This window comes from Canis lupus, chromosome 10 (genome assembly GCF_011100685.1).
Source record: "Canis lupus familiaris isolate Mischka breed German Shepherd chromosome 10, alternate assembly UU_Cfam_GSD_1.0, whole genome shotgun sequence".
Classification (NCBI taxonomy): Eukaryota; Metazoa; Chordata; class Mammalia; order Carnivora; family Canidae; genus Canis; species Canis lupus.
This window is the reverse complement of record NC_049231.1, coordinates 60,796,741-60,810,283: the sequence shown is the minus strand read 5'-3', so window position 1 is coordinate 60,810,283 and position 13,543 is coordinate 60,796,741. Positions and strand designations below refer to the sequence as shown.

Sequence of the window (13,543 nt, the reverse complement as noted above, 5' to 3'; positions counted from 1 at the left end):
AGAGAATCTCAGACTCTGGGCTGAGTGTGGAATGGATGCGGTGCTCAATCCCAGGACCCTGAGATCATGACCCGAGCTGAAACCAAGAGTTGGACACTTAACTCACTGAGCCAACCAGGTGCCCTGTGTCATAAAACTATTTTATAACATAAAAATAAGCACTTAAACTTTTGTATTCACCAGTTCCCACAAGACAAAGTCCAAATTCATTCAGATGATATTCGATTGGTCACACACACAATTTGGTCTCAACGTACCAACACCTTATACACTAGGGTAGGTGTTAGTAAACATTTTCAGGAAAGGGCCAGATAGTAAGTATTTTAGGCCATTTGGTCCATACATGCTCTGTTGGTACCTTCCAACTCTACCGTGCAGCGTAAAGGCAGCCATAGACAGTATGTAAATACATGGACGTTACTGTGTTACAATAAAACTTTATTCATAGAAACTGAAATTTGTATTTCGTATGATTTTCACATGTGACACAATAGGCCTTTTGATTTTTTTCCAACTGTGTAAAATTTTAAAAAACATTCTTAGCTTGCTGCCTGTACAAAAATAGTTGATGATCTGGATTTGGCCTGAGGGCTGCTCTATCTCACTGAACCTTACACTAGAGCCTACAGAAGTTCACATTTTTTTTTCTGAACATGCTCTGAATTTCTGTGCTTCTATACCTCTCCGTATATAGTTTCTACCTCCTACATCTTTCTCTTTTTTTCTTAGCCTAAATATTATTCTTGGTGAACTGAGCTCAGGTGGTACTCTCTCTGTGAAGCCTTCGATGATTAGAACTCACCCTTCTATGCCAAGTCACATTCTCATTCCACTCGGTTCCAAGAGTACGTTGCACATTCCTGTTATAAGAATGGTACATAAAAAACTCAGAAGGTGTTTGCTAAGTATTTCCTGAATGAATCAATAAATGAATAAATTAATGATGGAGACGCCAATGAATGACTTGTACCAAAATTACTACACAGCCTGAAAATGAGCTCTACGTGGATAGCTAGTTGTACTCATCTGTCTATCCCCAAGGCCTGAAAAGTGTTTGGCATGTGCTAATATTTTAATTGCTATATGCTGAATTAATGTTTTGAGGTTTATCTTGAGATAAACCTATGAAGAATGAATTTTATTCCTTATGGACATTCTTAGATTTCTGGGTTGAAATAGTTCTATTTGATTCTCTACAAAAATTGCCATACCTAGACCCCTAAAGCTAAGTTATGAGTTACAAACAACCACTTTCCTGTCACTACTTGTAGACACATGCTTGTTTATGTTTGGCTAATTAAAATTAATCACCCTAGTCTTCCTTCCCTTCAAGGGCATTACTTCCCATTAACTTCAATGAAGCTTGTTTGACTTCAATGGAAGTTTTTACCTGCATAGGGACAGTGAGGAATCAGGACAAATATCTTTAAGGCTGTCATTTGTCACCATGAACAAAAGAAATAGAGATCCTTAGGCATGAGGCGCCGTAGCACACTTCACGTGCCTCTCTTAATTCTATCTTTGCTGACAACCCATGACTGCCACATAAAAGGAAGCATCAGAATTATAATTGAATGGTTCTGAAATATCAGAGACAGAACCTCTGAAAAGGAGGTTCACAAACTTATTCCTTGGCAAGGTTAGTGATTTGAGTACCTAAGCCCGGCCAGAACACTGTTGACAGCATTTCCAATGCATAGCATATGCATTTCCTTTGAGTTGGTGTTGAATAGGAAAGCATGGTAGCTTAACTTTATTCCACCAGCACACCATTTTCTTTGACAACCCTCCACTACTCAGAACACCCCTGAGAAACAGAAAGTTGAGGAGGGAAAAGGCATCTGAGCAACCACAGCAATATCAGAGTATCCATGCTCTACAACTTGAACATTTTATTCACAATATATTTATTTCATGTGGAGTATGATGTATCGAAAGTGCTTGGCAAAATAGGGGTGCCAATCTGGTACGCCCAGGTGCCAGTGAGGTGCAAGATCCCACATTTTTAAAGCTTCTGTAGATATCAAAATTGAAGTCAAGCCAGGCTTATTGTTTCTAAAGGCACTAAGCAACTTAATTATCATAGGAACAACATGGTGTTCTCCTGAAGATGACTGTTCCAGAATCCCTACCTTAATTATACGATAAAGCAACTGCTTTTCTTTATTTTTATAACTTTTTATAGGACTGTTTGCCAAAATTTAAATGAGATTGTATATATGTAATATGATATGATATATATATATATATAATCCCCAGCTCTAAGGTTTGGCACTCAGTTCCTTCTTGACATCCTTATCTCTTTGGAATTAAATAGAATTATTAGCTGAATAACTTGGAAAAAATACACAGCAAATGGTCACAGAGCAACCCATATCCACTCAGATGGAGATGAGGGTATAAGGAAAAAAAACCTAATATTTATTATATTCCAAATCCAACAGCTGGGACTTTATATATGTTATCTCATTTAAAAGTCCTAAATGGTCCAATAAAGAAGTTGTTATTGCCTACATTGATATTTGGAGTTTATAATTAAAAATTTAAAATTTTAATTCTAAAGAGTACTGTTCCCTAAATCTTACTCATCCTCTGCTTGTCCTAGTTAGTTTCTCTCCACCTAAACAAAGCATCCGTTCTCACCTAAAATCCCCTAATTGAAGCCTCTCTTTTAGTGTAAGGCAGAACCTCTGCCAACATCTTCCGTGAAAGTGCATACTACCTGAGTCAGGTAAAGCACCAGCCATAACAATGCACCAAGACTTTGACGGGTATCAAGTAGTCAGATTTTTTTTTTTTTTTCAAGTAGTCAGGTTAAAACAGCGTTGCCTCGGGGAGAGAAAAGCTAAATGGCACTCAGAGAAAGCTGAGTCTTAGCTGTAGAGACCAGGAACAATCCAGATACTCAGGGTTCTAGCTTGCATGGGATGGTGTGTGTAGGCTGTGGATCAGAGGGCTGGGGGGTTCCGCGGATAACACAAGCATCCCGGTTAAAGGCTGCACCAAAAGCAAATTCTCTCTGTTTTATGGTCCCGATGGAGACAAAAAGCATCGCAGTAAGCATAAACCACTCTCTCTCCCTCTCTCCCTCTCCCTCTCTCTCTCTCTCTCCCCCCCCCCCCCCCCCCATCCTGCGATCAGAAGATCCTTTGCCTTCACTGGTATTGGCTTTCCAGCAGCTAGGCCTTGCGCGGCCTTCAGGGCAGGCAGTGCCCTGCCATCAGAGAATGAGAGTCTGGGCCACGCAATCAATGCTAAAGTCCGAGGCTGGATCGGGATGGGAGGCTGAGTCAATCGTTCAATCAACGAATGAGACGTTTCTATTGGCAGAGGCTTCTAGTTCCATTTCTCAAATCCAGAGAGGTGCTCTCCAGGGTGGTTATTTCTTACTGTTTTAGCTCCTTTTGTTGGTTTTTTCCCCCAGAGAGTAGCTCGGCAAATCTCCTTCTAACATCCTTTTGCTTCGGACGTCCACATAAAGGTAGTAGCATCCCCTAGATGGACTCACTTGTAAGGTCTATCCGTATAGATTAGATTATTTCCACCCAACCAGAATCAAATGTATTATCTCACACAGTATTTCCCAAATTTCCCCGATGACAGGTGTTACCTGGGGTCCTGTTAAAAACAGAGATCTCTGGGCTCTAGCATCCATTCCTGCAGAGAGGGGCCTGGCCGTCTGCATATTTGACATACAGATGATCCTCCCTGCTGACAGCCCACCGCCACCAGACCTGCTCTTTCTCCTGTTATTTCTTTCACAGCACTTAGTGCTTGGGGACACACCAGTCAATAAAATTGAATGACTAAATCTCAGAGATGCTCTAACACCATGCGGCCCATCTACTTCTCGAGTGTCCATCCAGTTAGTTCTCGAAGTCTGCTGATGTCTCTGTAAGAATCTTCGGTTATCCCCTCCCCTCTGCTTCTTCTTCTCTAGGGCCTCTCTCATTCTCATCCAACCCTTAAAGTTCTACCAGGAACTTTTCTAAAACACAGATCACTTGCTTGAAAATCTTTCAATGATCTACTCTTTTCCCTCCAAACCTGGAATCGCGTCGCCATTGCCCATAGCCTACCATAAAATAAGCCCCTAAAATTATAGAGTTTTTACCCAAAGCTCTTAACTTTCCCATTTCACCTTTAGTCTCTATCTGTGTCTACTTCAGTGCCCCCAACAGCTCCAACGCAAGCCAATAACCCCACTGCTTGTATTTTCTTCAACTATTTGCCATGTGTATTCCTCTCTCTTTCATTTGCTCTGCCTCTATGTGCATCTTTTTCACTCCTTCACCTTCCTTACCCAAAAAGAAAATCCCATTGCAGCCATAGGGAGGCTTCCTCAATTTTTGTCTCTCTCTGGCTGTGTTAGCAGGTCTACCTGAGCCCCAATTGGGATCCTTTTGAGTCCTGACCTGTTTCTCTCCTTTGAGATAACAAGACATTCCCTACAATTATGGGGTCAACCAGATACACCAGGAGCTCTGGGGTTTAATTAAGCCTATGCGGTCATCCTGGGCTGTCCTGGGGATACACAGCCAGCCAAATCCAGGAGACTGGACTTCCCCTGCTGAGGAAGTGCAACATTTCTTTTGAGATGTCAGGTCAGAATGGTATGGCTCTAAAGTCAGACATAGGAGGAGTTTAGGACTCTAAGCTACCTACTATAGTCTTCTGCCAACCTTTGACTTGAGCGACATATGTGGCCCATGTGTTTAACTCTCATCCATCCACAGTGACACCTTCAGCCTATGATACCTAAGGATGGTGAGTACAACTGCAGATGTCATTTACCCAGTGTGTCCATTATTGTTGGCATTCAAAGAATTTATCCCTTTCTTTCCACAGGCTCTGTGCCATGTGTCAGACATATTTCCAGGTGGCCACAACTATCTCCTCTAAAGGCTTCCAAGATCATTTCTCCAAAATGCCAATAGGTCCTTTCCATTAATTTTCTGATTCATTGATTAATTGCTATGTTTACATCATACTAGTCCAGGTAGGTTTAAGCCAGGCTGATCCAAGGACAGATATTTCTTATGTAAAAGGGACCATTCTTCTTGTTCGGCCTCTTGTCCTTTATCTTCCCTGCTGGTGGATGTGTGTGGAAGACAGGGGTGCAGACAACAGTGAAAGAGATCACATTCAAGGAATGTAACGGCTTTAGCCTAATTAGTTCAAGAGAAAGTGCAGTTGGTAGATACATTGCTCTACACGTCCACTAGAATTCCGCACTGTAACTTAACGTGATCAGGTAAGAAGTTATTCTTCACATTATCTTGCATACTCTGGACAAGACTTACATTCATGCTTTTCGTCAACGAGGCACAAAAACAATTTTTGAGAGAATTATTGGAAGCCAGTACAGTGGATGATGAGTTAACAACATTACAACAAGTAATGTTGTAAATAGAATTTAAAAAATGGTATGGGGGTGGGGGGGTGCACCTGGGTGGCTGTCAGTTAAGCATCCTACTCTTGATTTCAGCTCAGGTCATGATCTCAGGGTCATGAGATCGAGGCCTGCTTTGAGCCCTGCTTCAACCCCGTGTCTGGCTCTGTTCTCTCTCTCTCTCTCTCTCTCTCTCTCTCTCTCTCTCTCTCTCTCGGGCTCTGAGCTCAGTGGGGAGTCTTCTTCTCTCCTTCTCCCTCTGTCCTTCCTCCAAACTGTGCTCTCTCTTTCTCTAAAATAAATAAAAGTCTTTTAAGAAAATGGTACCAGGGAACTGCATACACGTTCTGAAGAGTCTTGGCATTATAAGCAATAACAAACAGCACTGCTATCTTTTCTCATGATGGGAGTTGTGGTTGTAGTCAGAAACGTTAATATTTTTAAAATTAAAATATACAAGAAAAAAAAACTATGAATAGAAGATCTTTGTACCTGAACAGGAAGAGACAGTGCTTGGACACTGAAAGATTATAATACACAGTGATTGCACAAGAAGAAGATGCCTAAGTTTTCTTCTCGACCCCTTTTTCTAAATTGTCAATGACTGGCCCCTGAATTTTGTAATCATATTTAAACAGTTATATGGAAAGATTTTTCTTGTTGTTGTTATTTTTGGTTTTGTTTGTTTGGCCTGGGATCCTGCATACGTTAAGGGCAGCCCTGTTGCCCACGTGCTATACTAAGCCAATTACGTGCACCTTCTATTTTCATATTCACAGTAATTCTGTGAGACAGTTATTATCTTATTACATAGAAAATAAGACCTAGAGCAGTTAAATAATTTGCTCGTGCACACAATTAGTAAATGGCTGAAACGAGATTCTAATTCAGAACAACTTCATCTTGGCGCATACATCAACCTTAGGAAACCTAGGACACATCTCATCCCAACATGAGTTGCATTTCCTGGATTCAGGATTACTTTTATACTTGTGGGGACCATTATTTTTATTTCTTCATTGTTTATAAAATATTTGCTGCATGTCTGCTACCTGCCAGATACCATTCTAAGCATTTAATGTGCATTATTCACGAAATAATTTTAACAATCTAATGATGTACGTGTTGATAATATGCCCATCGTATCACTGGAGAAACTGAGGCCCAGAGTGGTTAGGTAACTTGCTCAAGGTTACTCAGCCATCATTGGTAGAACAGAGAATCAAAAAAGGCTATCTGACCCTGGAGCCCAAGCAAATCAGACCAAATACCCTGGTTTCGTTCCTTCAACTTTTAATTCTGAACTAAACAGCTACTCACCAAGACACAAAAAACATCACAAACTATAATATGTAGATGACTAGGATCGATCTATGATTTTGCTGTCTGGCGATTCTACTTCAACAGCCTTGGCATAACCTGAGGGCTTAGCATTGCTAGTGCAATGACACCTCTCATTCTTGCAGGGACACCTGTACTGGAAAGATTCCTATGGTCCAAGGGTGAGCTTTGCAGCTGCCGTGGTGCGACCACAGTGGGGGTCCCACAGCTTCCATCGCCCCTGACTGAGAACACCTCAGAAGGGAATGTATTTTAATTCCAGAATATGACATCATTCCTTCATAAGGAAGTTGCGTGTGACCATATGCATGGGTGTGTAAATACATACGTGCCTATCCTATTTCTTTCATGGTGAGTTTTTGCTAATTATAGTTCTTTCACTTCCATGTCCCAATAGGGAATTTTATCATTGAAGGTGTATATTTGCCATCGCATAGACATAGGGAAGGTATCAAGTATCCCATTTACTATAGATACCTCGGCTTAGATACAAACATAATATGATATATCTGGCCAAAACTTGATAGCAGCAGTCAATTAGCCAAGCATGTGGAACTATTTGGGGGAAAAAAATCAGATAATTGACTAAAAATTTTGATTTTCATTCGGATGCCTGAATGAATACCACCACGCTCTTTATCATTTGATGTTTTTCCCTGACTACTTAGAGCGACAAATATTTTACTCCTTCAAACAGTATTAGCAATAACATACCTACACAAAAAAGCTGTGAGAAAAATGTGATGGCTTAGAAATTTATAAAGGATAATTTTTATCCTTTGTAAAAAGAATTTTCATTCAGAGCAACAACTCTAAGATTCTTTCACCCCCATCAACTCCCTGTTTTGTTTCACGGTTCCATTGATCATTTACAAATGGTAAAAAAAAAAAAAAAAAAGAAAAAATCTCTTTAGCCCACCCTATATTTCACCCTAGGTGACTGAACTCTGCATTTTGATTTCTAAACGGGCAGATAGATGTACTGTAATGAGAGCACAAAGAAACAGGTTTATAACTTGGTACATTATGGCACTGGGTTCAAAGCAGTGCCGTAAGCCTTTGTTTCAGACTCATGCAGATAAATTCCAGCATTTTCTAGGACTGTAACAATGCAGAATATGAAGGAGGAGGGTTGGGGGGGGGGAGGAGAAAAAGAAAGATGCAAGAAAGAGAAAGAAAATGAATTAAAACAAAGCAAAACTCCTGGGATGGTTTAGGCTGCAGGGTATTTTCCCAGAGTTCTGTCCAAGAATAATCTAGTAAAAATGTGGACAGAGAACCACCGACCCCTGCTTTCCCCCGAACATATGCAGCTCTGATCAGTCTGGTATTTCAAGAGAAACAAGGTCCTGAACCCGAGTCCTCAGACACATAACAAAGCGCACTTCACAGCTGTGATGCACGGCGACGATCGGCTCCGAGGCCTGAGTGGGTCCCAAGACAATGCCTCCTTTATCACCCAGAGGACAAATATCTAGACAGCAATATTTTCTGCTTGAATGCTTCAAGCAGCTCGCACAACTCCTGACTGAAAGGGAAAACTGAGCTCAGAGTGTTTGCTGAGTGATTATTTTAATTTACTACTTGATGTAAATCTAAATGAACTGACACCCAGCTCAAGATGGGCAGAAAACAATCATCGAGGAGGGTTGGGGGGGCCTGTGGGAGGGAAGGGGGGGGTCCAGGCAGTGGGGGGGGGCAACATGACACCAGCCTCTGAGGGTTAGCCCAGGTTTCGCCAACTTTGGCAGTGGCCTGGTAACAGAGAGGGGGGCAGGCTCAGCATTCCGTCTCCTTCTCTCAATTACCATAATAAGTTCAGTAATTTTGTGCTGTTTATTTATCAGGCGAGGACAACAAAGAAAGCCCAGGAAGTCTGCTCTGGAGGCACCAGGACAAAGCCCCAGACAGAAAGCAGTCACGTGCGGGGAGCCGAGCCGAGACACCACTCCTCGAGCACCTGATTATTCTTTCTCAGTATTTAGAAGCAAAAATTATCCTTAAGAGAAACAACAGCAGGCACACCACGAGCTCTACAGATGAGAAGATTGGGGTAAGATGGGGACTGAGGAAAATCGAGGGCAACTTGACAACTAAGTTTTAATTCCTTATAAAAAGCTGTCTCTCCTTCATGTCAGTTATTTGTCCAAAGTTAGTGGTAGAGAGAAAAGATTTTTTTTTTTTTAAGATAACTATTTGTTCCCTCTTCTCCTTTGTCACATGTGGCCCTAGTTTCTTAGAGTGGAAACTTTTTCAGCTCTGATGAATATTTCTGAGAAACAGAAAAATGGCAAAATCATAGCTGTGTCTGGTTAAGATGAACATCACATTTCTTTGTGGTGCTCGTGAGATATTATACAAAGCATCATCTCTCTCTCCCTCCCTCCCTCCCTCTCCCGCTCGTGAAACACTACACTAAACAGTCACAGGACCAAGATATGGATTCCCATTTCCAGGTTTGTCTCTTCTGTCTAAAAGAGACCTTCATTTCTGCCATGACTGCCTAGCATCTCCTTTAGAAAATTAGCAATGTTTGCTAATGAGCGTAATCCTTGTTATTTGTAGCGCTGTTATAAATGGCATGGGGTAGTCACATAAATCCCCATGCATAATTCTGAAAATATGTCCAATAGAGGAAAAAATCTATCACTCCTTGTTTTCCACAGTCACAATATGGAACCAGATTATGGGTCCTATCTTTTTTATTTGTCCTTACCAACCAGTTTAAGAGGGGTCTACCTGTATAGATCTGGACAAATAATTCAACGAACAAAATAATTGGATAAACACTCATATCGAATTTAATATTAATATAGAATACAGTGTTTATTGCTTTATCTGTTTAGTGGATGCAACATCGAGATACATACCCCCCCACACACACACACAAACACACATCTGTTGGGTGCAACAATCGAGAGGTAGCCATTCCTTCTCTAAGTAGAAGCCCTGAAGTTCTCTGTAAAGAACTTGGACATGGCCATGGGGAATACCATACATGGTGAGTAAGGTGAAACCGGCAGAGTGGGTCTTTCATCTGTACTTTTTTTATATGCTGAGGCTGTTGACATTTTGAGTAAGATTTTATTTCAGAGGACTTGATGTAGCCTTTGCTTGAAAAACTTGTTTTCAAAGGGAGAAGAAGGCTTTCTTGAAAACCATTGCCCTAGGTTGTCCTTAAAAGACTATGTAAAAGTAATGGGAAAAAATACAGTCACCTGCCTTGCGAATTAGACACATATTGGTATCATCTGTGTTGTAATAAAGCTGAAACATCTCCAACATTGCCTGCTCCATTGTCTCTGACCATCTTTATCTACATATGGAGATACATACTGAGAGTGTGGGATCCCAGTAGAATTTTTTTGAGTTCCCCTCCATCTTTGCCTTAATGCCTTTTTGGGGATAGGTCACTTGTATGTCATTTTGTGTACAGTATCTTAATAAGTAGCTGGTAGGTGAAGGGTATACTTAGATGCTAAGGATTCAGAGATGATTAGGATAGGATCCCCAAACTCAAGTCATGGGGATTAGTTTGACTGATGCTTGCTTGTTTTATTTGGAAAGCTTGTAAGGTGGGTGAATTACATCAAATTGGGATTAAGCATGCCAGTCCTATCTATAATATAAAAATGTCATAAAAAGTCTGCCGTGCCTCATTTGTTGGAGGAATCCCATTTTTTAAAAAGATGGATAGATAGATAGATTGATTGATTGATTTTAAAGAGAGAGAGAGAGAGCAGAGAGAGGGGCAGAGGGAGAGGGAGGGAGAATCTCAAGCAGACTCACCGCTGGGCATGGAGTCCGCCACAGGGCTCAATCTCATGACCCTAAGATCATGACCTGAGCCAAAATCAAGAGTGGGGCACCTAATGGACTGAGCCACTCAGGTGCCCCAGAAATCCAATTTTATGAATCAACATTGAACTGCCCTTTTGTCAATAAGGCTAAAGTATCTCTCTGACTGCAGGACCACATCAGGATTGCCTGTGACGTATACAAGCTACAGATTCTTAACACATTTATTTAAAAAACAACAACAACAAAAAAAACCTGATGCTTAGCCCTCAAAGCAATCTTTTAGATAAGGAGCAGCATGTTTTTCTTCTGCTTTTCTAGCGCATGAAGAAGTTGACTCACCACCTGGTCTTTTTTAATACCTCAGGTAGTGTCATGAAGAAGAAATTATTCTTCTGACTTATAGTTTTATCTGACTGTGACTTCTAGACAAGGAGTAGCCAAAGGAGAAAAGAGCTGATTTGATTGAATAATACAAGATAATGTATTTGATTGAATAATCAAAATAAGAATTTTCTTCTAGGTTATCACTCCTCACTCACACAAACTTGGACAAGCCCAAGCAGGGACTTTAATAGGCTTTTAAAATAACTCTTTCATAATACAGTAGACCATACAATGCTGTTTAGATTATTTTATTTCCATAATAAACCCTCATTAAGTATATTTATCTAATGATACGACAGAACTGAAGGGAAAGGGAATAAAAAAAAATATGTGCATGTGTTAAACATTAGCCCCAGCAGAAGATTTATAAATAAATTACAGATAATTTATAGAATCATGCCATATTTATAATTGCATGTTTAAAGCAATCTTCTTATGGTAATTGTATTGTATGGCCAACTCTAAGAAGAGGGAAATTATAAATTTATATTTCCAGAGTTTACTGAGATGTGCTGTCTTTTATAGGTAAAATTGTATTGTGTATTCAGAGTGGAAAATGAAGCTTCTATTTCAGTGTGACTCATACCCCATTACTAAATGTTCAGAAAGCTCAGCATAAAAAATTAAATGTTCACTATTTCTCAAAGAGGTCATTGCTTAAATTCCAAATTAATTTTCAAACAAGTCTGCTATAAAAGAATCAATAAACTTTGTATGACAAAGCAAAACTCTGCTGGTGCTTTCAAGATAAATGATAAACGGATCCTCCTTTGAGAAGAAGGAAGGATTTCAACGTCATGGGCAGCATTATGGTGCCCGCTGGTTCTCAGAGTTCGTTCTGAAATTATTTCAACATAAGGCACAAGAGTGAGGCTGTAAAATACCCAAGGAACCAAAGAAGCCAAACCCATTGGTCTCAGATGCATCATTTATTGTTAGGATGTTTCTTCTTGACACCTGAGACAGGAACAATTCAGCGAATTAACCTGTCATTGTGGTGAGACCGTAATGCACATTATGCTGGATACTTCTAAAAGTGTAACATAACCTTATGCGGTAGGTCAAGAGCTCTGTTCATTCATACTTTCAGATGAGAACACAGATGGTTAGGTGATATGCTCAAATAAATTCATTCATTCAACAAATATTTTTTGAAAGATTTTATTCATTTATTTTGAGAGCGAGAGAGAGAGAGAGAGAGAGAGAGAGAAAGCATGAGCAGGGTAAGGGACAGAGGGAGAGGCAGACTCCCCGCTGAGCAGGGAGCCGGACGCGAGGCTCCATCCCAGGACCCCGGTCATGACCTGAACAAAAGGCAGATGCTTAACCAACTGAGCCACCCAGCCGCCTGTCATTCAACAAATATTTATGTTTAGTAATCCTCTACCCCAGGCTGTTCAAGGTGCTGGGAAAGCATCTGCGAACAAAATCACATCCCTGCCCTCAAGGAATTTACATTTTAGCTTTAGAGACAGGATGTAAAATGATAAAGAAAAACTATGGGAGGTACAAAGAAAACTAAAAAGGGACATATAAAGAAGGTAATAAAATATGCTACTTTAGACACATAGTTGGAGACATCCTCTCTAAGAAGGAAACATTTGAGCAAAGATCTGGATAAAGTAAGGCGGCACATGAAGATGTAGTCATAAAGCATTTTGAACAGTGCATAGATGCCAAGTTGGAAATAAAGCTGCTCTCCTCTAGGATGGTGAGTGTAACAGAACAGGATGGGAAAGGGGGAAAGAGGTGAGGCAAGGGCCCGGAGAGGTCCCTGGAGGTTAGATCTTATTGGGCTTTAGAGATAAAGTGAATAGTAGTGAGGATATGCAAGATCATGGTGGGATAACAAATAGCCCCCAAACCTCAGTGGCTGAAGACACTAGAGATTTTTTTTTTTTTCTTTCTCATACCACATCTACCACAGGTAGCATGGAGGCTCTGTAGTATGTCAGCCTCACCCTGGGAGGCAGGGGGCCAGAGTAGCCACTCTCAGGAATTGCCCATCCTCATGGCAGGGGAAAATAAAATCTCCAAAGGGTCTCCTATCAGCAATTAATGTATGTCCCAGCGAGGAAGTGACACATCACTTACACAAATCAGTCATTGGCCAGATCTAGTCAAACAGCCACATCCAGGGGTGCTGGGGGAGAATGGACATCTGTGGGTAGGAGTACAATTGCACCATGTGTCCAGTAAGCAGGGAGCTATATACATATTTTGTAAATAGCATCACTGAATCCTATGGGAAGAATATTGGATTTTAGTCCAATGAGATGGGAAGCCATGAGAGGGTCATGAGCTGTTTTTAAAGGATGATCTGGCCCATGGGTGGAGAATATAGAGCAAAGGTCAATAATTACATTATAGCAGTAATTAGGTAAGAGGTAATAATGGCTTGGGCTAGGCTGGTAAGAAATGGTTGGATTTGGGATGCCATCCTGAGTAGAGTTATGCCTACGTGTGTCCAACAGCCTGGTGAAAGGTAATAGGAAGTGACGAAGTCTGTGGCCTGGCTGGGCGCAGCATGCCCAGAAAGGCATGCATGCAAATTTTTTTATGAAACCCTAGCATCAGCCAAACATAACAAAGTTTTGCAACTTCTGTAGTAAAGCATGTTTCCTA

General features: G+C 40.8%; 1 long non-coding RNA gene across 1 annotated transcript in view; it reads left to right on the top strand.

Annotated features, from left to right (window-relative positions):
• LOC102154692 overlaps window positions 1-10,239 on the top strand; it is a 160,221-nt gene extending 149,982 nt beyond the window's left edge. Inside the window, exon 10 of the long non-coding RNA XR_005366082.1 lies at window positions 8,581-10,239. This is a non-coding gene — a long non-coding RNA (uncharacterized LOC102154692). The remainder of the gene's footprint in view (window positions 1-8,580) is intronic.
• Window positions 10,240-13,543: the final 3,304 nt, after the last annotated feature.